At 39.1% G+C, this 22,888-nt stretch overlaps 1 long non-coding RNA gene across 1 annotated transcript; it reads right to left on the minus strand.

Moving 5' to 3' along the window:
* Positions 1-6,094: 6,094 nt before the first annotated feature.
* Positions 6,095-15,453, minus strand: LOC144233349 (uncharacterized). Its single transcript, XR_013335645.1, has 4 exons — positions 15,280-15,453; positions 13,276-13,363; positions 11,093-11,158; positions 6,095-6,157 (listed from the first exon to the last, which is right to left on the minus strand). It is a non-coding gene; the product is annotated as an uncharacterized LOC144233349 (long non-coding RNA).
* Positions 15,454-22,888: the final 7,435 nt, after the last annotated feature.

Genomic DNA, 22,888 nt, shown 5'->3' on the forward strand with positions numbered 1-22,888 from the left:
TGTGTTTACATTTCTACGTAGCAGGGTCCCCCAAACCCACAGTTAGGAATCATTTATATCCAAGCACCTCTGCCCCAGAATTACAACAGCAAAGTCTTTCAACTTCTCCTCGGCAAGGGCCTTTGATCTCCCTCTGCAAAATGCTCTCTGATGAGTTGTGATTGGAAGAGGAGGGCTGGGAAGCTTTTATACTTTGACAGCTTCCTCCTCTCTCTCCACCCCCAACCATATAGGAACATGACCCAGACCTTTAAGTACTCAAACCTCTTTCTATAAATTTCGTTGAGTTATTAGAATAAAATTAAAATAGACTGTTGCAAAGAATTTGCATTTTTAATAAGTACTCCAGTTGATTCTGATTCTTTATTCCAAGTAGATTAGAATCACCTGGGTAGCTTATCAGACATGGAAAATCCAGAATCCTGTGCAACTCTACTGTGTGAATTTCTAGGTGTGGTTCCAGGAATCTGTATTTTTCACACCTTGCAATGAATCTTAGTTATATCATTGCCTTAGAACCTTAGACTAGTTGGCTGTAGGGACAGAGCTTTTAATTTGAGGACTAGGGTGTACTAGTCTGTGTTGCAAGACAGCATCTCAAACTCTGACCCTTTCAGTGAAATGGTGATGGTCTTCCCAAGTCAGAATCAGTGTAAGTTGATGAAATCATCTTTGAATGTTTAAATGTCTTACTTAATTTTTCCTGACCACATTATACTATTTGAGTTTCCCTTTCATAACCATACCCATCTCCCTCTTGTCCCCTCTCTGAACCCTCGACAACCACTAATATGTTTTCAGCTTCTACATCTTTGCCATTTAAAAACTGTTATATAGCAACACCTGGGTGGCTCATTCGGTTGAACCTCAGTCTCTTGACTTTGGCTCAGATCATGATCCCAGGGTGGGGGATTGAGCCCCTTGTTGGGCTCCACACTGTGTGGAGCCTGCTTAAGATTCTCTCTCTCTCCTTCTGTCCCTCTTCCCCACTCACACACACTTTCTCTAAAATAAGGAAAAGTGTCATATAAATGGAATCATACATATAGGTATGCTGTTTCAAAGGGACACCTGCACCCCGATATTTATAGCAGCACTATCAACAATAGCCAAAGTATGGAAAGAGCCCAAATGCCCATAGATGGATGAATGGATAAAGATGTGGGATGGATGGATATACATATATATATATGCATACATACATACACACACAATGGAGTATTACTTCACAATCAAAAAGAAAGATTTTGCCATTTGCAACTACATGGTTGGAACTAGAAGGTATTATGCTAAGCGAAATGAGTCAGAAAAAGACAAATATCCTATGACTTCACTCATATGAGGACTTCAAGACACAAAACAGATGAACATAAGGAAAGGGAAGCAAAAATAATATAAAAACAGAGAGGGGGACAAAACATAAGAGACTCTTAAGTATGGAGAACAAACAGGGTTACTGGAGAGGTTGTGGGAGGGGGATGGGCTAAATGGGTAAGGGGCATTAAGAAATCTACTCCTGAAATCATTGTTGAACTATATGCTAACTGACTTGGATGTTAATTTTAAAAATAAATTAAATTTAAAAATAGATAAATGGAATCATACAGTATATAATGTTCAGGATTGGCCTGGCTATCCCTGACTAGCATGTGGTACCTCTTAGAAGGTATTTGACTTGGGTCCACAGATTTGTTTGATGTTCTAATAGTTGGTGAAGGAAGTCTGCTTAGGAGATAAACCAGTGATGCACCCCCTCGGCCAGAGGAAGCAGCAGGTGCACCAGATGATGAACATAAACTGAGGTGAAGAGAGAGCATTGGTCCTAGGTATGGAGTGAAGCTGTACTTCATCAACTCCTATGACTCCCTCTTCCTTTTTCCCCTCCCCATAACATCTGGACAATTCTGCTGCGAGAGAGTCCTATGAAAAAGCTGATCAGAAGGAGCTAAGGCAGCTTTTTTTTTTTATCAGATACAATGCATGAAGCTTCCTAGAGGTCAGAAGTCCAAGGGAGGATCACTGGTTTTACAGTCAATGGTTCGGGGTCCATCAGTGGTCCCCAAAGCCAAAGACTGCAAGAGCAGTGGGCATCAGAGCAAAGCTGTGATAATCACCATTGCACCACTACCAGGACCCCTAGAAGAAGTCACTTGGAAAGAAGATTCTGCATAGGGCTCAGAGGCTTAAGATATGTGCTTATTGTTATAAAGGCAATATAGTACACTCATTGGATGGTAAGGCCTGGGAAGGGATGGATCCCACAGCTTCTGGTATCTGGTAAAAACTGAATAGTGAGGGGTTCCTGGGTGCTTCAGTCAGTTAAGCATCTGACTCTTGATTTTGGCTCAGGTCATGATCTCATGGTTTCTGAGATCAAGCCCTGCCTCCTGCTCTGTGCTAACCATGCAGAGCCTGCTTGGTGTTCTCTTCATCCCTTTCTCTCTGTCCTATCCCGCTAACGTGTGCCCATGCACACATGCACATGCTCTCTGTCTCTCAACAAATAAACAAACATTAAACTGAATACTGAATGTCAGTGTCAATTCCACCTTAGATACTAGCTATGCTAATTCATGGCCAGCTGCAAAAGACACTTGCATGTACCAACAGCAAAGAGAAGTTAATACACATAGGGTGTTATTGATGATTCCATTCCTTGCACTTCTGTGTTTGATTCATTTCCATTTTCAGTTGTGAAGGCGAGGCATTTATTAACAAATGCCTAAAGAGCTTTGTTTGTAGTTTTAGAGGTCTGTAATAGGAAAATGTTCATAGCCTAAGGGTCCCACAGTAAAAAGCAAAATGTGTATAATTCCTAAATACTTATGGAATTTCAAGCACAAATTCACTTAGAGTATTAATGACTTTAGTGAAGACAGACATCTAACTTAAAATCAACAAATCATTAGACTTGCAGTAAAAGTGTAAGCAATGCCTAATTAATATACTTGTTGATTATTTTCCTTGATGAGGACATTAGTTGTTAAGTCTAATGGTGCTTCAGAGATCAGCAGAATAGTGAGGAAGGCAACCAGCCAATGACTTCAAGTCATCTTACCGAAACAGTATTTTCTTCCTACTCTCCTCCATCAGAATAATAACCATTAATATCTTATTTTTATTGTATTGCCTATTACTACCATTATTATTATTATTATTATTATTTGATATAATTTTTTTATCTGCAGAAACTCAAACATTCTTGGATATAGACATAGTCTTAAAGTACTCTATAAAATAAAGTGAAAGAAAATGTGATATTAGAAATATAATTTGTTGGGGGGCCTGGGTGGCTCAGTTGGTTAAGCATCTGACTTCAGCTCAGGTCATGATCTCAAGGTTCCTGTGTTTAAGCCCTGCATTGGGCTTTCGGCTGTTAGCACAGAGTCTGTTTTGGGTCTTCTGTCTGTCTCTCTCTCTCTCTCTCTGCCCCTCCTCCACAAGCATCTCTCTCTCTCTCTCTCTCTCAAAAATAAATAAACATTTAGAAAAAAGAAATAGGGACACCTGGGTAGCTCAGTTGGTTAAGCGTCTGACTTTGGCTCAGGCCATGATCCCGCAGTTCATGAGTTCATGTCCTGCAGTTGGGCTCTGTGCTGATAGCTCAGAGCCCAGAACCTGCTTCAGATTCTGTGTCTGTCTCTCTCTCTGCCCCTACCCTGCTTGAGCTCTGTCTCTCTCTCAAAAATAAATTTAAAAAATTTTTAAAAATTAAAAAAAATATATATAATTTGTTTTCTGTTGTTCTTGAATAAACCTCTTTGGGTTCCTTATACTCTCAGAGAAGCCTTCTTTTCACATTAGCTCTGGCCCGCAGAGAAACAGGTGACTGCCTTGCCATCATTGTGGGGAAGGTTGACCCCATTAGCTCTGCTTTACACATGAGGAGTTTATATAAATTATCCATAGCCAGCAAATGGTAGAACTGAAATTAGAAGCTAGGTCTATGTGACTCCAAAAACTCCCATTATTTTTCCTGTGCCATGCTGAAGAAAGATAATCAGGATATATGAGTCACTAGCCTCAGTGCTCTCCACCAAGCATTTTCCATATTATTAGAGTAACTTCCTCCCTTGAGAAATAAAGAGTAAGCAAGCAAGCAGATTCCTTGAGGAACACAAAATATTTAATTGCTATTCGTCACTTCTCTTACTCAGGACGAGATTAATTAACTCTGATCTTTTCATTTGCATGGGTCTAATGTAGATGGCTTAATAATTGCTTCTTTAAAAAGAGACTCTTCTGAGAAAATACCATGTGAATAAAATCTGAACCTTCTTTACTTCTTCCTACTGCCTGAACTTGTTTTAGACAAAAGAAGTCTGTGATTTAAAATTAAAAAAGCCAAACATTTCAAATATGGTGGTGAAAACCCTTTTCAGCATGTTCACAGATACCATCAAAGTCCAAGAAATACTGCAGTGTTTTAAGATGTGTATTTTTGAGCTTGATGTAAATGACAGGATCTCAAGAGACAGTTCCCAAATTCCTTAAAGTTACACCCTGGAAGAAGCATTGCTGATAGGCTGTTGATTTGTCAAAAACTCAATTTTCCATGACAACCTCCCTTGAAGACTGAGGAAAGTCAATAGCCTAGAGTTCACATCACCTTGGACAGCGGCTAGAAGATGGGACAGTAAAAAAAGAGACCATAAACTCTGATAAGCAGTGATTTACCAATCAGATGTGAGAAAAATAAAGAATCATTAAAATGACAAAATACTATGAGTCATTAAGGGTTAGCCTAATTAAATAATAGCCCAGTGTAAACCAGAGATTTATGATCTACCAGCTGCACAATGTGAGTTTATCAAAATAATGAAAATTGACATACACTATATACACAGCATATCTTTAGCTCCCTTTTTCAACATCTATCTGGAGGTCACCTAGGGAAATATGCCTCCAACCTTAACTAGTTTCTAGATTCTTTATGCTGTAACCCAGTCCTCAATTGGAGCATTTATTGCCTCATCCTCCCTCATGGACAGAATGGTGATTTTTCTAGTGTAGTCTTACAGCTTTCCTCTACCGTAGGCTGCCTTTGTATGTTTGGCCTTGCTCATTCGTGTTCCCCAACAATGTTAACATTTGAATGCTTCTTTTGGCAAAATGTCTAGAGCAGCAAGTTCCCAAGTGTTGTCCTCTAGGGCCCTCTGGAAGGGTGTGGGTTGGGTGGGATCTCTGCTCATGACTGGTGCTGCACACTCTTGGCACATTGCATCTGCCACATGGACTTACAGATGGACACAGTAATTGACCACATTAGTCAGTGACTTGAACAAACAGATAGTATGCTTTCTTCCAAAAACAGCCTCTGCCCCTCTTTCTCTGTCCTCCTTGGCTTCTGATTTCCTAAGGCCTAAGGGCACTTGGGGTTGCATGCAATTTGACCACTGTCAATACAGCCTGAACATCCACCATTTGAAGGTCCAGTTCTGTTTGTTATTTATTATTCATCTTACATGGTTTAAACTACCTATTTCCATATCAGCTTCACCCTTAGCACATGTGCTAGCCATAGTACCAGTGACTTCAGGTCTTTTTAGTAATGCTAGCTATTGTTCCACTCTTCTTGCACCATTTAGCTGCTTAACAAACTGATTGTGTCCTCCTCAGTATGACAGATGTGAAGTTGTGCTCCCTCCCAGGGTATTTAAATCACTCTAGGTGGTGGCAATGCCTTTGAGAAGACTGCTACGTCTAGTCATTCTGATCAATTATCTGAAATAACAATGTGGTAGGGAGTACCACGCCCCTGTCTGGAAAAGCTCATCCTACCCTTGAGTCTGGTGCAGGTCATACCAGTTGGCTTTCTCTTTGGGACCTGAGTGAGGGTGAAGAACCAGACAGTACCACTTGACTGGTGTGTTCTCTTTCAAGTGCTGCAGAATTTGGTGCCCAGAAGTATAAACTCCCCAGTAATACCACCTATGAGCATACATGGTTAGACTGTTCTGAACAGTCACTAAAAACCAGGTAGCAAACCTATTAAGGCAGTTTTGCCAATCGGTTCCTACCTAGACACAACCTTAATAACTGCTTTCCAGAGACTTTGCAAATGTCATTGTGTTCATTCACGGTGTTGAGCTCTCACTCCTCTTAATCTCTAGCTCCTTTTTTGGACCTAAACTATTTAAGGTTTGTGTTGATTCCCCTGTGATGAAAAAAAAAAAAATCTGATTAAATTTTAGTAAAGAAAAGCAAAATAGTAGCAGAATAATCTAACATGTCCATTTTAATATGCCAGACATTGTGCTCGACTCTCGGTATACTCTGGTGAATATTTCTGTCTTGGAGCTTATAGTCTGCTGGGTAAGATAGACAATGAATAGATAAACAAATAGTTAAATTTGATCAAAGTATACAGGTAAAACATATAAAGTAGTACGTGGAACATAGTTAATGTTTAATAAGTAAAACTTATTATTCCTATTGACAATAACTATGATACAATAACAATTACATAACTGTTGTGGTATATAATATAATGTTATTATATTATTATTATACAAGATAGTAGGTATTCTAGTGATCTATTGTTGAATAACCAATCAATGTAAAATTTACTGGCTTTAAACAATTAACTACCACCGTTTATTTTGCTCACATGTGCAATTTGGGCAGAGCTCAGTGGCATCAGTTGGGGCATCTCAATTTAGAAATTGGAGAATTCTCTTCCAAGATGGCTCACTCACATGGCTAGCAAGCTGTGTTAGCAGTTACCTAGGGGCTCAATCAAGGCTGCTGTCTGGAGGTCACATTTCTCTCCATATAGGTCTTATAATGGGGCTCAAGTTTCCTCACTATGTTGCGGCTGGGTTCTAAGAGTATTTCATGTGACAGAAAGTGGAATCTCTCCTTGATGCCCTAGACCTGGAACTTCCACCATATTCTATTGGTCAAGCAGTCACAGAGCCTGCCCAGTTTCAAGAGGAGAAGCCATAGACCCTTCTTCTTAATGGGAAGAGGGTCAAAGAATTTGCAGCTATTTTTAACCTAGCACAGTGGGTTAAAAATGCAAGCTCTAAAATGTGTCCATTTCTTTTGACAAAATGCCAGATTATTTGGCTATAGCATATTTATATTTAAAAGCTAATTTCTTTTTTCACTTTAGGTTTTTGTGTGAAATAGATAGAATAGGTGGTGTAGCCATCACTCCACAGGGAATTGAGCCAGAGGGATTTTGACTTGCTTAAGGTAATAGCCATACTGTAGAAAATGTAGGGAGCTTTACTTCCTTGCAGGCCCCAGATGCTTCCCAGCTTTCAAAACTGGGAATTTTGAACAGCTTGTTACTGGGCTTTGACTAGTCATACACACTGGCCTGTGGCTCTATAAGAACCTAATTTTAGTGGTCATAGCAGTGTACCACTGGTACCCAAGTTTTATGATATCCAGCTGCAGAATGCATCATCATGTCTCTGAGGCCTCACTTATTGAGATCATTGTTCAATTCTGGTGTACCATCTGTTGTCCGGGTCTTCCTAAGTGATTTTCTGGGCTGTCTTCCCTTTTCACTGGGAATGGAAGGAGTTGTCAAAAGCCCAGTACATTCTTTACTGCATTGTAAAGCCATCAGGACTTAATTAAGGAAAAATTCTTCAGCAACAATTGATTTGTTCAACTATCATTCAATTTAAAGTACTCTCTTTTTATTATAAAATACTTGAAAGTTGTCGGATGCCAGCTTTGGATTTTTTGAGTATGTCTCCATCTTTTTTTCATCCTGTTCTTAGCAAATTTCCAATCATTAGATTGTAGTTTGAAAACTACTTCTGGTTAGAATTTGTTGCAAACTTTCATTTAATACCGATTCTTGATAGGTATCTGTAGATTCTGATAGCTAAGCTAAAAAAGACAGTTGATTAAACCTGAGAGTTTTCAGAAAGTGTTCTAAACCATTGCTCAGCATTGAGGCCTTTGGAAAATCAACTTTGTGTTTGTCTCTAGCTCCTTTCCCCTGAAGTTTTTGTCTCTTTTGTATGTAGAGAAAAGTTGGAACCATATGTTTCTGATTCATTTATAACTAACATTTAGAGTTAGCTCATGAAGCTATTGTTTTGTAGGAACATGTACTTTAAAATTATATGTAATCCATTTTAAATCCTTTCTCTTCTTTAAACAAGGAAACAATTCTTTGCCAAACTTGACCTCAAAATAAAAAATTCATTTATTTCAAGATGTTGGAGCCACTAACAGTATTTAGGGTGTTGCCCCAGACTCCGCCAGTCTCTGTGTTTGCCTCAGAATCAGTTCAGATAAAGGTTTGTGAGCCTGTCGTTGGATCACTGGGCAGTGCTTGACCAGTTTGCGGTTGAAGTGTCCCTGGGCCTAAAGGACATCAGTTTACCTGGCTGTGCACTTATTTAGTTATTGGCAAATATTTAGGAGCTAGAAGAATAATAGTTGCACATGGAAAGATGAACACTTTTGTTAAGGCCAAGAAGGAAATGGATCTGTATGGATCCATACAAGTCTGTATGGATCAAATGTACATCACAATATAAAGGAAACAAGAAAATGGAAACTTTGAGAAACTGAATCACTGGACCAGAGCCAGCAGAGAAGTGGTGAGGGGGAGATGAGAAATGGATAGTATAACAGTGTTTTTTTTTTTTAATTTAATTTAATTTAATTTTTTTTAACAAATAGTTTATTGTCAAGTTGGTTTCCATATAACACCCAGTGCTCATCCCCACAAGTGCCCTCCTCCATGCCCATGTCCCCCTCCCCCCCACACCCATCAGTCNGAGAAGAGTCTGTTCATATCTTCTGCCCATTTCTTCACTGGGTTGTTAGTTTTCTGGGTGTGGAGTTTGGTGAGTTCCTTATAGATTTTGGATATTAACCCTTTATCTGATATGTCGTTAGTATAACAGTGGTTCTATACCTGGCTAATGTACAGACTAACCTGGATAAACACCTGTTTTACAAGTACAGATTCCTGGGCCTCCGGGCAGGTAAGTTTGGGCATCTGTATTTTTTAAATGTTTATTTATTTATTTATTTATTGAGAGAGAGAGAATGAGATCCGGGGAAGAGCAAAGAGAATCCCAAGCAGGCTCTGCACTGTCAGCACAGAACCCGATGTGGGGCTCCATCCCATGAACCATTAGATCATGAGCTGAGCCAAAATCAAGAGTTGAATACTTAACCAACAGTGCTGCCCAGGCACCCCGGGCATCTATATTTTTAAAAGCTCCTCAAGAGATTCTAATAATCAGCCTAGTTATTGGAAATAATTTGAGAACTCTCCACACACACACACACACACACACACATGCACACCCATGAATGCACAATTATAGAGAGGAAATTAAAGTCCAATCTGGGCCATAACACTCTATTCTTATGCCCTGAAATCTGACTCTGCTCTACCTCAGACTGTAGGAAAAGCTCTTAGGTAAATCAGCAGCTTTCCTTTGCATTCTTTTACACAATATAGAGTATTTCTTCCACCAGCTCTCAAACCAGGGCCTAAGGTGGGAGAAAAAAAACAACACAGATGGCTGTAAGATCTGTAACTGTAGAGAAGTGTTTACTTGGCATTCATTTAATCTTTTATTTCCATCTCACCACTTTACTATATACTTAATGATGAAAATCCAGTGTCATCACTGGGGCATTGACAGATGCTTAAATCCTTTAAACTAGGATTATATTTTGTTACATCTTATTGCCTTTCAGGACTTGTCAGTGCCCTCAATGGAATTTCTCATTGCCCAAATGGAGTTGAATAAACAGTTCGATGATTTCTCCAAACCCACTGAGTAAAGCAGAGCTCTGAGATGGTAAATTTGTAATACCAAAATGCCTGTCCAGTCAGGGCAGTGCCTTCCCAATGTCTGCCTTGAGGAACACCCAGCATCAGGATTGATTGTTTGTCTCAGATAATGTTTGGGAATGGATCCAACTTGGTTTCAGCAATTAAATTCCCCAAGTAAAAGCTCTTCTTATGATTTTTACTAGACTAGCATTTTCAACAGCTATTAATGAGCCAAGTACTGTGCAGTTTTATAAATGAAGGGATCCAGGCTATCATTATGTATAAATCCTCCCCAAATTACCTGTTCTAGTCAGAAGGGATGATCTGAAAAAAGAAACAGTAATGTTTTGGAAAATGATGACATTCTGTAAATAAAATCTGGCAGCAAAGTTCTTAGAAAAACTAATGCTCAAGTCAACATGCCTCAATTTATAGCTACATGAATCAGAAATTAATTTTTCTGCAATCATTCTTATACTTCTGAACTGTGACATCATTAAAAGAGTCTGAACACTCAAAGGTACCTAGACTCTTAATACAATAAGCCAAAATGAATATAAATGGTTGAAGAGGGTAGTAAACTAGTTTTCTTGAAATTTTCTGGAAAATTGAGTTTACAGTGACTAGAATGTATGAGACTGCCAAAGGGTATGGAGGTTAGGGGATAGGAGAGGTGGAATTATTATGATTTTCATGTCCATAGGGGTTTTGTGTTCCCTGGGTAATAACAAACACCAAATACTGAAAGTATATATTGGCCAGGAGATATTATTGCTAGAACTGTTTTGCATATAGCTTCTTTCATTGCTTTTTCCATCTTAAGGGGTGGTGCATGCTCTGAGTCGGCTTCTGGAGTCCTTTCCAGTCCATTTCTCCCTTTGTTTTCTAACCTTCCAACCACGTATCAGAGAAGTATGAAAACATCTAAGTGTCCCACTTAGGAAAATATAGCTGCCATTGATGTTGCTTGGCAAAACACCTTGATGCAGTATTTTGGCTATGAACAGTTAAGCCCCAAATCAGGATCTAGAGGGAGGATACAAAATAAAGGGGATGCTGAATTGCTGTTATGTGAAAATATGTGGAAACTATTTAGTGTGAGCAGCCTGAGAGAGGCAATGAGGGATTCGAAAAATTCGGAAGCATTGAGCTACAAGGAGATCAAGGGAGAGAGGGTGGCAATAGCAACATGTTGGGTATTGAGGCTGACAGGATTTTTCATCAGAGTAATTTAATATTACATTTTAAATATTGCTATACTATTCAGTGCTGGAACATAAGCTCCATGAGGTACCAGTGGACTTAATAGAGTCAGCTACTCACAGCCTCTTGTGTTGCTTGGTGGAAGAATTGAAAGGATATGAGCCTGCATTCCACATCAGGGTCAACCTAGAGTGGTGAGAAGATTGTCACAGGAGATGGATACTAAGTAACTAAGTAGAGAGTCAGAACTCAGATGAAGCAGAATATCGGAGTGGGAGGAAATTAAAAGGCAACTAAACCTCTGAGACTTCTCTACTCTTGGCCAATTGCCATGTATCTCATAGGGCCCACTAGAATTATCTCTCAAACTATAGGCTCAACTGGTTTTGCTATTCTCCCTCTTCCCCTGCTATAGTTTATTCTCCATAACAGCAGTTGTGGGAACTTTTAAAAACGTAAATTAGCAGATGGTGGAATAGGAGTTTTCTAGAACATTGATTTTGACAATCACCTACAGAAGAGGGTACTTCTGTGGGAGTCCAGTAGGCTAGGGGAAGAACTGGAGCAAGAAATCCAAGAATAGATGCATTGAGGATAGTGAGAAGAAAAGATGAGTAGAAGATAAAGTTTCACTTCGTTCCTGCTACCCCATCTCCAAGGCACTACAGTTCAATGCCAAGACAAAGTCCCTTAACCTGTGATTTCTCCCATAGGGGAAAGTGAGAGCACAGTGAATGAATGCCGGGCTTCTCCAGCCTGGCAGGATGCTGCCCAAGAGACCCACTTTTTTTTTTTTCCCCCACCCAGAATACTTAGGCAACGGGCATAGCTAAAGGGTTGGGAGGGGCTGGGAACACAGCCACCACGACTGAGAACTCATCAAAGGGCCTTGGATCTTACTAGCCTGCTTTGTGGATGCCATCAGGAAGCTGCCCACAGCTGCTTGGGACTCAGCATGTGTGGACCTCCCTCCCAGCTGGCTCACAGTCACCCCTAATGCTATGCATGCTTTATCCACCTCCCACGGTTGGCTTCCCAAATGAGAGGTGTAGGCCTTTATAGATGGCTCATGAGCATGTATAGAAAGTTGGACCAACTCCATAGGATTGGGAGAAGACACATAAACTTGAACAATTCAGGGAACTGCCCTTCGGAGTCTTTCAGGACCAGTTTGGCTTTGCAGGATTGAAAGAAGGCATACAGTCTTAAGAATTTCCTCTCAAAGATAGAGCAAAAGGTGTGGACATTATAAAAACAAAGAAACAAACAAACGAACTATAGGCCAATATCACTGATGAATATACATGTAAAAATCCTCAGTAAACTTCAGTAGCACATTAAATGGATCATACACCATGATCAAGTGGAATTTATCCTTGGGATATAAAGATGGTTCAATATATGCAAATCAATAAATGCAGTACACCATTTTAACAGAATGAAGAATAAAAATCATACATTCATCTCAGTAGGTACAGAAAAAAGCATTTGACACAATGCAGTATTCTTTCATAAGTACTCTCAGTGATTTTCGTATAAAAGGGTTGCCCTCAACCTAATAAACAAAATATATGACAAGCCCATTGCTAGCATCATAGTCAGTGGAGAAAAGCTGAAGGTTTTACCTCCAAGATGAGGAACAAGTTAACCACTCAGCTCAGAAGAGTGGCCTACTCTTACCCCTTCTACTCCACATGGTACTGGAAGACTAACAGGTTCAATTAGTTATGGGGAAAAAAGTAAAAGATGTCCAAATTGGAAATAAAGAAGTAAAATTGTCTCTGTTTGCAGAAAATCCCAGAAACTTCACCAAAAAACTGTTAGAACTAACAAATGAAATCAGAAAAATTGCAGGATACAAAATCAGCATACAAAAGTCAGTGAGTGGCATCTCTGTACACTAACAACAAACTGCCCCCCCAAAATTAAGAAGACAATTCCTTTTGGGATGCCTGGGTGGCGCAGTTGGTTGAGTGTCCAACTCTTGATCCCAGCTCAGGTCATAATCTCAGTGCTGTGAGATCGAGCCCTGCATCAGGCTCCACATGTGGAGCCTACTTAAGAATCATATTCTTCATATTCTCTCTCTCTCTCCCCCTCTCTCCCTCCCCCCTCCCCTGCTCGCCTGCTCTCTGTCTAAAATTTTTAAAAAGTTTAAAAAAGAAAGAAAACAATTCCTTTTACAATAGCATCAAAAATAATAAAATACTTAGGAAAAATTTGATCAAGGAAGTGAAAGATCTGTATATATAAAATATTGATGGAAGAAACTGAAACACACACACAAATAAATGGAAGAATACCTTGTGTTCATGGATCAGAAGACTTAATATTGGTAAAATGTCCATACTACCCAAAGCAGTCTCTGTCAAAATTCCGGTGACTTTTTCTCTGAAATAGAAAAAATAATCCTCAAATTCATATGGAACTACAAAAGACCCCAAAGAGCTAAAGCAGTCTTGAGCAATAACAGAGCTGGAGGTGTCACATTTTTTATTTAAAATTATATTACAAAGTTACAGTAATCAAAACAGTATGGTATTGTCATATATGGTATTCTATAGACCAATGGAATATAAGACAGCATCCAGAAATAAACACATGCATATATGGTCAGCTAATCTTTAACAAAAACACTAAGAATACACAATGGGCAAAGGATAGGCTCTAGTAAATGGTATTGGGAAACTGGTTATCTACATGCAAAAGAATGAAATTGGACCCTTATCTTACATCATACACAAAAATCAACTCAAAATGGGTAAAGTCTTAAATGTAAGACTTAAAACTATAAAACTCCTAGAAGAACACAGGGGGGAAGAATTCCTTAAAATTGCTTGATGGGGTCCCTGGGTGGCTCAGTTGGTTTAGTGGCCAACTTCACCTCAGGTCATGATCTCACGATTTGTGGGTTTGAGCCCCACGTTGGGCTCTGTGCTGACAGCTCAAAGCCTGGAGCCTACTTTGGATTCTGTGTCTCCCTCTCTCTCTGCTCCTCCCCTGCTCACATTCTCTCTCTCTCCCTCTCTCTCTCTCTATCTCCCTCTCTCTCTCTCTCAAAAATAAACAAACATTAAAAATATTTTTTAAATGATTGACAACAAGTGTCTAGGCATTGATTTGTTTGCATCTTACACTGAATGCATGGGAAGCAAAAGCAAAAATAAATAAGTGGGATTGAATCAAACTAAAAAGTTTCTGCATAGCAAAAGAAAGCCATCAACAAAATGAAAAAGCAGCCTTCAGAATACGAGAAAATATTTGCATACCATATATCTGATAAGGGGTTAATACCCAAAATATAATACAATACAAAACTCAATACAGAACTCATACAATACAATAGCAAAAACAACAAATAACCCAATTTTTTAAATGGGCAAAAAGTCTGACTAGACATTTTTCCAAAAAAAGACATACAAATGATCAACAGGTATATGAAAAAGTGCTCATCATCAGGAAAATACAAATTAAAACCACAATGAGATACCACCTCACACCCTTTGGCTGTTATCAAAAAGTCAAGAAATGACAAGTGTTTGTAAAGATTCAGAGAAAACGAACATTTATACACTTCTGATGGTAATGTAAACTGGTATAACTATTACAGAAAATAGTATGGATGTTCCTTAAAAATATTAAAAATAGGACTACTGTTGATCCAGCAATCTCATTTCTAGGTATGTATCCAAAGGAAATTAAATCAGTACCTCTAGGAAATATTTGCATCCATCTATTTATTGAAGCATTATTGACAAAAGCCAAAATATTTATGGAAATAATTAGAGTGTCTGTCTAAGGATAAATGGGTAAAGAAAATGTGGTATGTATTACACAATGGAATACTATTCGGCCTTACAAAAGAAGGAAATATTGCCATTTGAGACAACATGGGTGGACCTTGAGGACATTATCCTAAGTAAGCCAGATACAAAAAGACATGTTCTTACTTATATGTGACATCAAAAAAAGCTGAACTCATAATAAGAGAGTAGAGGCTGGGGGACATGGGGAGATGCTGATAAAAATATACAAATTTTCAGTTACAAGTGGAATAAGTTCTGGAAACCTAATATATAACATGGTAACTATAGGTAATAATAATATATTATATGCTTGAAATTTGCTAAGAAAGTAGATCTCAAGTGTTCTTCACTCACACACACACACACACACACACACACACACAAATGGTAACCATGAGAGATGGGGTGATAGATAAGTGAGTTAGCCAATAGTGTTAATGATTTCACAATGTATACATCTATCAAAATATCATGTACACAATTTTCATTTGTCAGTCATACCTCACGAAGGTTGGTGAAAAAATGTAACTCAGATCATGATGATTTCCCATTCTTTTTAGAATAAAGCCCAGAATCTCTGCCTTGGTCGTAAAGATCCTGTGTGCCCTGGCTCCTGGCTGACCTTCTGGCCTTGTCTCTTCCACCCTCCACCTTCCTCCTTCTGATTGCCCACACTGGTTTCCCTGTCATTTGCCCAACAAGTCAAGGCCCTTACCATCTCAGGGTTATATACTTTGTGTCTTCTCTGCCTGGTATGTTCTTTGTCCAGATTCTGGAATAGCAGGTTCCTGAACATCTTTCAGATCTTAGCTTATGTCACCTTGGCAAAGAAAGCTTCTTTGATCATCCTATTTGGGTTTTTTTGTTTTTTATTTTAGAAAGAGAGCATATAAGCAGGGGAGAGGGGCAGAGGGAAACAGAGAATCTTAACCAGGCTCCATGCTCAGTGCAGAGCCCGATGTGGGGCTCAATCCCACAATGGTAGGACTGTGACCTCAGCTGAGAAAGAGTCAGTCAACTGACTGAGCCACCCAGGCACCCTGGATCATCTTATTAATAATACTTTTTCCTCAACACCTGATTTTCTAATCTTTACTCTGCTTCATTTTTCTTCATAACACTTTCCATCACCTTCAATTTTTATTTATTTGGTGTCTCTGTGCTTGGCAACCTTTAAATTGGCCCCCAATGGTCTCTTTCTTCTGATTTAGGCTTTTGTGCAATTCCTTCTATCTCAAGTATTAGCTTTAGCTGGACCGAGTTAACGCCTTTCTAATGATTATAATTCAATAAAAGTGATGGGATTAGGTTACAAAAAAGACTGTGACTTCCATTGTGCCTTCCCTTATCCTTTTTTACTCCCTTTCTGGGAGTCGCTGCTCTGAAGGCAGGAAACTTCCATGCTATGAGCAGCCTATGGAGACGCCTGGGTGGTGAGGAACCAGTGCCTTTGCCAACAGCTAGCAAGGACCTGAGACCTATAAACAGCTACATGAATGAGCCTGGAAACAGATCCTCTTCCAGTTGGGTCTTGAGATGACTACAAGCTCCAGCTAACACTTTGTAGCCTTATGACCCTGAGTCAGAGGCCCCCAGCTAAACCACACCCTGAGTCAGAGGCCCCCAGCTAAACCACACCCTGAGACAGAGTTCCCCAGCTAACCCTTAGAAACTGTTAACTAATAAATGAGTATTGTTTGAAGTCACAGTAATTTGTTACACGGCAGTTGACAACTAACAGCTCCACAGGAATGTAAGTCCGATGGGGGAATGGATTTAATCTATCTTGTTTTGTACTCTTTCCCAAGAGGGTAGAATGCCTGGCACACAGAGGCACTCAATGAACTTTGAGCTTAAATGACTAGTTAATATTGGGGTGGAGTGGAGGACACTGGGTTTCTCAAAATAAGTGGATAAAGGCTCGAACCAATATTGATGTTTAAAGCTAAGGCTGTTCTTAAGGTCAAAGGTGACTCCAGAAGTCTCAGTAGAACTCAAGTAACAGACATTCTGGTAATAGTAGGCTCATAGTAGTAATCTCTTGATGACAACTATTGAGGCTGGTCTGTGTTGCTTAGCAAAACTTCACTGAGTGCCTGGACAAGCTCACACAGAGGGTGGGGGAAGCATTACTTGGTCACTGTATATGTTTGGAAGAATGACTCAAACCTCCCACACTTTCCTCATCTGTAATGACCTCACAGGACTGTTGGTAATACAGAGAATAAAATACATAGTGGGCTCTGGTTTATTCTCAATAAATGGTGGCCTCTTTCTCCTCAGGGAGTTTATTGAATGAGGAGATAAGATTCACACATAAGAAAGATAACTAACATGGGGTATAGTGTTTATAATGTTAGGTATCTTATATTTTTGAGGCAGGAGTTATAATGGAATAATTATTTTCTGGTTCTTCCTTCTCTAGTGTGAGGTATACTTGAGGATACTTTTGTAACTTGGGAATACCACCATTAATTTTTCCTCATTAATGCTAAAAAGAAAAAAAAAGCTTCTGAAAATGGTAAAGTTTTACTGGTGAGGACCTATAAAAATGTAGTAGGGAGAAATGACAAGAGTATAACAGATTTACTCCTACTACTGATTACATCATAGCGATGATTTTATGTGTTTGGGGGAAAAAATCCTTGTTCTTCAAGTCTAACATCCATTTCCAGGAAAGACAGAGCAAGATCTCTTAATTCATACCTCCGCAGGAAGAATCACATTGAAAATAACAATTTCCTTCTAATGGCTTTCTCTAAATTATGTGAATTCCTTGGAATTCTAAGGAAAACTAATTGTAATAGTAATAATAAATGTTGTTTTTTTCCCTTTTCCTATGTACTGACTAATAATCAGATTATGAGCTGCTCTTTTGGAAGGTAAGAGGAAAGAATAGATAGGAAATTATTTCAGAAATTTCCAGCTTTCCAAAAGAAATTTTACTTCTAAAGGAAAATAATAGCATAATAGGAACCACATTGCAATCAGCACAACAAGTACTATTGAGAAAAAGTGACCATGGCTGTCTACACATATAGACAGGTCATTCCGGCTGGTTCAAATATACCATTTTCCATAGTGGTCTGTATGAGTCCACATGGTGACAAATGGCCCAAGCAGGCCTTTTGAGGTGTTGGCACCACCAGTGAGTGCCTGATGGAATGTGGTGAAAGTTCTGATTTGTACCTTTCAGACCAGAGGTACTTGCCAAAATGGATGGGTCCTCCTGGCCACCTTTTGTAAGTACAGCCTCAGGTATTCTGCTGAAACCTGTGGGTGAGAAAGATATGAACTGGTGCCATAAATTTGTTAGACCAAGAAACCATAGGCCAATGATCCAAAAGAACAAAGGAGTCTCTTCATCAGAATGATCAGGCTCATTCAAAAAATATTTATTGAGCACCTACTGTCTGCCAGACATAATAGAGACTGACAAGTTCTCTTATTTAAAGAGTATCTGAAGTGGGGGAACAAAATCCCAGGTTACCTGGGATGGTGTGGACCTAACTGTGCACTTCAGTCCGATGGAAAGGAAGATCCAGGGTCCTAAGAACAGGCCTATATTTGGAACATTGTGGCACCCATTCTGCCCACAGACTCTTGGGGGTGAAGCCTTTTAGGGTGAGTTTTTTGCCTCCACTTGCTCAGGCCAAGACATTTTGTCTTTTGGAGGAAATACAGATTTTGCTGTGGGATTTTATAAACAAGCCACTGGTCTCAATGGCATCACTTTGAAACTTAAGTCTGAATTTCATCTCCTTGAGTTTATATTTTTGGGTAGCAACTGTTGACTCATAAAGCTAAAAGGATGTTAAGAGTTAATTTACTCACCACACTTCTGGCTTACACTATTCTAAATAGATGGAGATATCTCCTATTACAGTAGACCTTCATAGGAGGAGATGCCATTGGGTCTTACAGTAATATATTGTCATGTTCGGTTACCTTCACAGTTAATTATTGTTAACATATTTTTTAAAATTTGTTATTTTTTTAGAGAGATAGTATGTGAGAAGGGCAGAGTGAGGGAGGGGAAGAGAGAGAGAGAATCTCAAGCAAGCTATCCGTGCTCAGTCCAGAGCCCAACATGGGACTCGATCCCACAACCCTGGGATCAAGATACAAGCTGAAACGAAGATTTGGATGCTCAACTGACTGAGCCATACAGATGCCCCTATTTTTATCATATTCAACCTAAGTTCCTCTAGCAGCATTTTGTAACTATTTTAAGATATCTTCCTCTGGGATAGTTGAATATTAGTTGATCACAAGCCTCATGATAAGAGTTATTTGTCATCTCCAGGGTTTTCAGATCCAATTTTTTCTATTTCTTTCTTGGTAACACTAATGCTTGTAAATGAGCATGCTGAATGGGTTTCCCAAAACAATGATGATATTGAGCTATAAATATGTACCAGACATTGAACTGTTTTATTCAGTTTATCTCAATAGCTGCTCACAACAACCCTTTTGAGATAGGTTCCAGTCATTTCCCCATTTTATAAATAAGAAAATTGAGGCTTTCAGAGAAGTCTGTAGTTTGCACAAGACCACAGATAGGAAGTGGTGGGGCTATGATGTGAATATATAATAGTGACAAAGTTATCCAATTAATCATGGAAATAAGGCTGGCTATCTTATATGCTAATAGATCCAAGTATTAAATTGAGTGTTAATTCATCAATATACCCCTGTAAAAAATAAACCTGTTCATGTTGTTTAATGCCCATTTGTCACTCAAGTGTTTGTAAAATCAGGGGATACTTTTTCTAGATTCTTGCTTTTTCCAGTAAAGCTCTTTTTTAAACCTTTGTTTAATCTTCAACTTCAGATCCACAAAAATAATGACTGATGATTCATCTAATACTTTTGCTATCTTCTTTGGACATATAAGTCTTTATATTTATCTGTTTAAGCTAGAAGCTCTTGCTCAATCTTGGCTGAGCATTGGAAACACCTAGAGGAACTTTTAAAGATTCTGATGCAAGGGGCCACACCCAAAACCAATTAAATTAGAATCTCAGTGGAGGATATCCAGATGATTACGATGAGCATCCAAACTTGAAACCCTAGTTTAAAAACTCTTCCCTGGACATTCCCAATATACCCATTTCACCTGTGGCCTTCTTTTGCTTTTGCTAATCTAGCTAGAACTATGAGTTGGTCAATTCAGCACTCATTCTCAAATGCCATTGCATTACCTGCCTCTAATGTAGAGGCTGAAGAAGCTAAATAATCTCCTTTCCAGACTACCTTAAAAGTCGAGGAGCTATATGATGCAACTCTGGCCAATGACAAGAAAGTAACAGTCTGTTGAGGGCTTCTGGAAAGACCATCCATCCATCCATCCATCCAGGTGTTTACAATCATAAGTTTGTCAATTCAAGTGGTTGAATTTTTCCCTTTCTATCTCGGTGTTTGTTTTTTATCTGAAAATTTCATAGACATGGACTGAGCATATGACTTGAATTAAAGGTAATTTGAATGGGAAATCAAGGAAAAATTTGATCTCTTCTTATTGATACCTTAGTCTCTTTTTCCTCACAGAGACTTTGGAGTTCATGACAAAAGTGTCTTACAGAGAAAGTAAAGGCTAAGGAATTTGAGAACCATAGGTTTCCTTTTTTTTTTTTTAATGTTTATTTACTTCTGAGAGAGACAGACAGCATGAACAGGGGAGGGTCAGAGAGAGAGGAGACACAGAATCCGAAACAGGCTCCAGGCTCTGAGCTAGCTGTCAGCACAGAGCTTGATGTGGGGCTCAAACCCACGAACCGTTATATCATGACCTGAGCCGAAGTCGGACGCTTAACGGACTGAGCCACCCAGGCACCCCCCATAAGGTTTACTTTGAAATTCTGTGGGGAGGTGGCAGTGAAATGATCACTTCTAAAATGCTTGTTGGACATAATTTCCATGTTGGACATATGATATTTATAGGAAGAAACCAAAGAGATTATAGAGGTGGTATAGAGTTTCAAGGTAGGAAACACAGAGTCTGAGCCTGTATATTTATGTGTGTGTGCTTGTATGTATGCGATATGTTTGCTATTTTTTTGTGCAACTTTTAGTCAAGTATAATGTACATACAAAAAAATGCATATATTGGGTCAGTCAGTTAAGCATTTGACTCTTGATTTCAGTTCAGGTCATGATATCATGGTTTGAGGGATCAAGTTCCAAACCGGGCTCTGCATTGACAGTTTGGAGCCTGCTTGGGATTCTCTCTCTCCCTCTCTGTCCCTCCTTTGCTCATATGCACACTCACTCTCTCAAAATAAATAAATAAGCATTTTTTAAAACACATATATTGAAAAATAAAAGCCCAAAGAATTTTCAGAAATGAATGAATCTTTTAACCCAACACACAGGTCAAGAAACGGGACATTACCAATATCCTCAGAGCTCCCTTGTTCTCCCTTCTAATGACTACTCTTTTTGCCAAGGATAGCCACTAGGCTGCTGTTTCTTTTCTTTTTTTTTTTTTTTTTTGTAATCAATGTGTGGAAGTACAAGGTCACCTCTTCTCCTGTTTTCACATGCTATTGAGATGGGGAAGTCAAACCTGTTCCATGGCATATTTAATTATGGGAAAATGAAAAGAAAGAAATAAAATCTAGACCAACAAAGCAAAGATTTAAGTTGGTATCACTTTCCATATAATTGTGATGCCGACAGACACTCAATAAACATATCAGCATTGTTAAAATGATTTATCAGCCAAATAGTCGAATGTAAAATATTATCAATACAGGTGTCATCATTGATCTTTCTTGGGTCTCACTGCTGAAGAATGGGGCTGCTAGATGATTTCAACAAACAATCCTTGACAGGAAACCAAAGGCAACAAGGCACAGGGACAGACAGCTGACAAATGCAGTATGGGGCCATTAAAGCATGTGATGAATTTGCCAGGAAAGTATATATTTGTGCAAAAGGTGAGCTCATATCTCCCATAAATTTGTCAGCCGTGACACAGTGTTCTACGGCTTGGCATGAGTAATGCCTTGCTATTTGCTGCCTTTGTCTGGCAAAAGCTCTATCAGTCACTTCAGGGTTATTTACAAAGAAATGTGTCTATCAGTTACAAGGACATGACTTTGCCGCTAAAAGATAACAAAAGAGGAAATCAGGCAGTGGCCTCTCAGCGAGGGATGCGTCTTTTCCAGACAAGCTCTGGACTGGAATGAATCAGATGGACGGCAATTGGCCGGGCTGGCCCTGTGCCTGGCATGACCAGCCTTAGTACATTTATCCACACTGATTAGATTAGAAATTATTAATAGGGGGCTACGGAGTAGAGCAAAAGGTCATTTAGAGTTTAATTCTGTTCTCAGATAACTTCATTTCGTCTGATGGGATTGTTATTGTAGGGGTTTTATATGTTTATAGGAAACAATATACTCAATAATGAAGTCGTGCCTCCTTCTGCAAGGTCAGGAAAGCTATTGTGTAGCTAGATTGAAGTCTTCACAATTGTGTTAATTAAGTAACAGTGATTGGGCTTGGTCTCCTCTTGAAATGCATTTAAGGGCCTAAAAGCTGCTGAGAATGTATTCTTTCAATATAAATATACAGGAAAGCAAGTGAGACCAGAAAGCAGCCTGTGAGTGAGTAAACAGAAGAGCTGACACAAAGCTTTTACTTAAGGAAGACAGGAACCTGGTTGGCACATGTAACTTCTTGCCTCATAAATACAAATATCTTGTCAGTTTAGGATTAAACATAACAGGTCCCTTTTTCTTTACTCAATTCCTGATGAATCTGAAAGATGAAGTTACAGGGTTTGATGTTGATGGCACATTATGTCTCATCAGTTATTTTACTCTCTCCCAGGCCTGCCTGTTTGGGGTAGATCAGTGTGAGGTAACATCCTTCTCTGATAAAGGACCATTTCCTTGGATTTGCTTTATAGACCCAGGGACATTAGTGACAGGGAGTTAAGCTCTGTCCTCCACCATGAGTCAGCTTTGGAAGGTTTATAACTCAGACATTGAAATTTGCTGGAGATGGTTGCAGTTTTGTTTGTTCCAAGAGACAACATCCCTTCTAAACAGCTAAAAAAGAACTTGACTTTAGGTGAAGAGTAGGTTCATGAAAAGCAGTT

This window comes from Crocuta crocuta, unplaced genomic scaffold (genome assembly GCF_008692635.1).
Source record: "Crocuta crocuta isolate KB4526 unplaced genomic scaffold, BGI_CrCroc_1.0 scaffold113, whole genome shotgun sequence".
In the NCBI taxonomy this organism is placed as follows: Eukaryota; Metazoa; Chordata; class Mammalia; order Carnivora; family Hyaenidae; genus Crocuta; species Crocuta crocuta.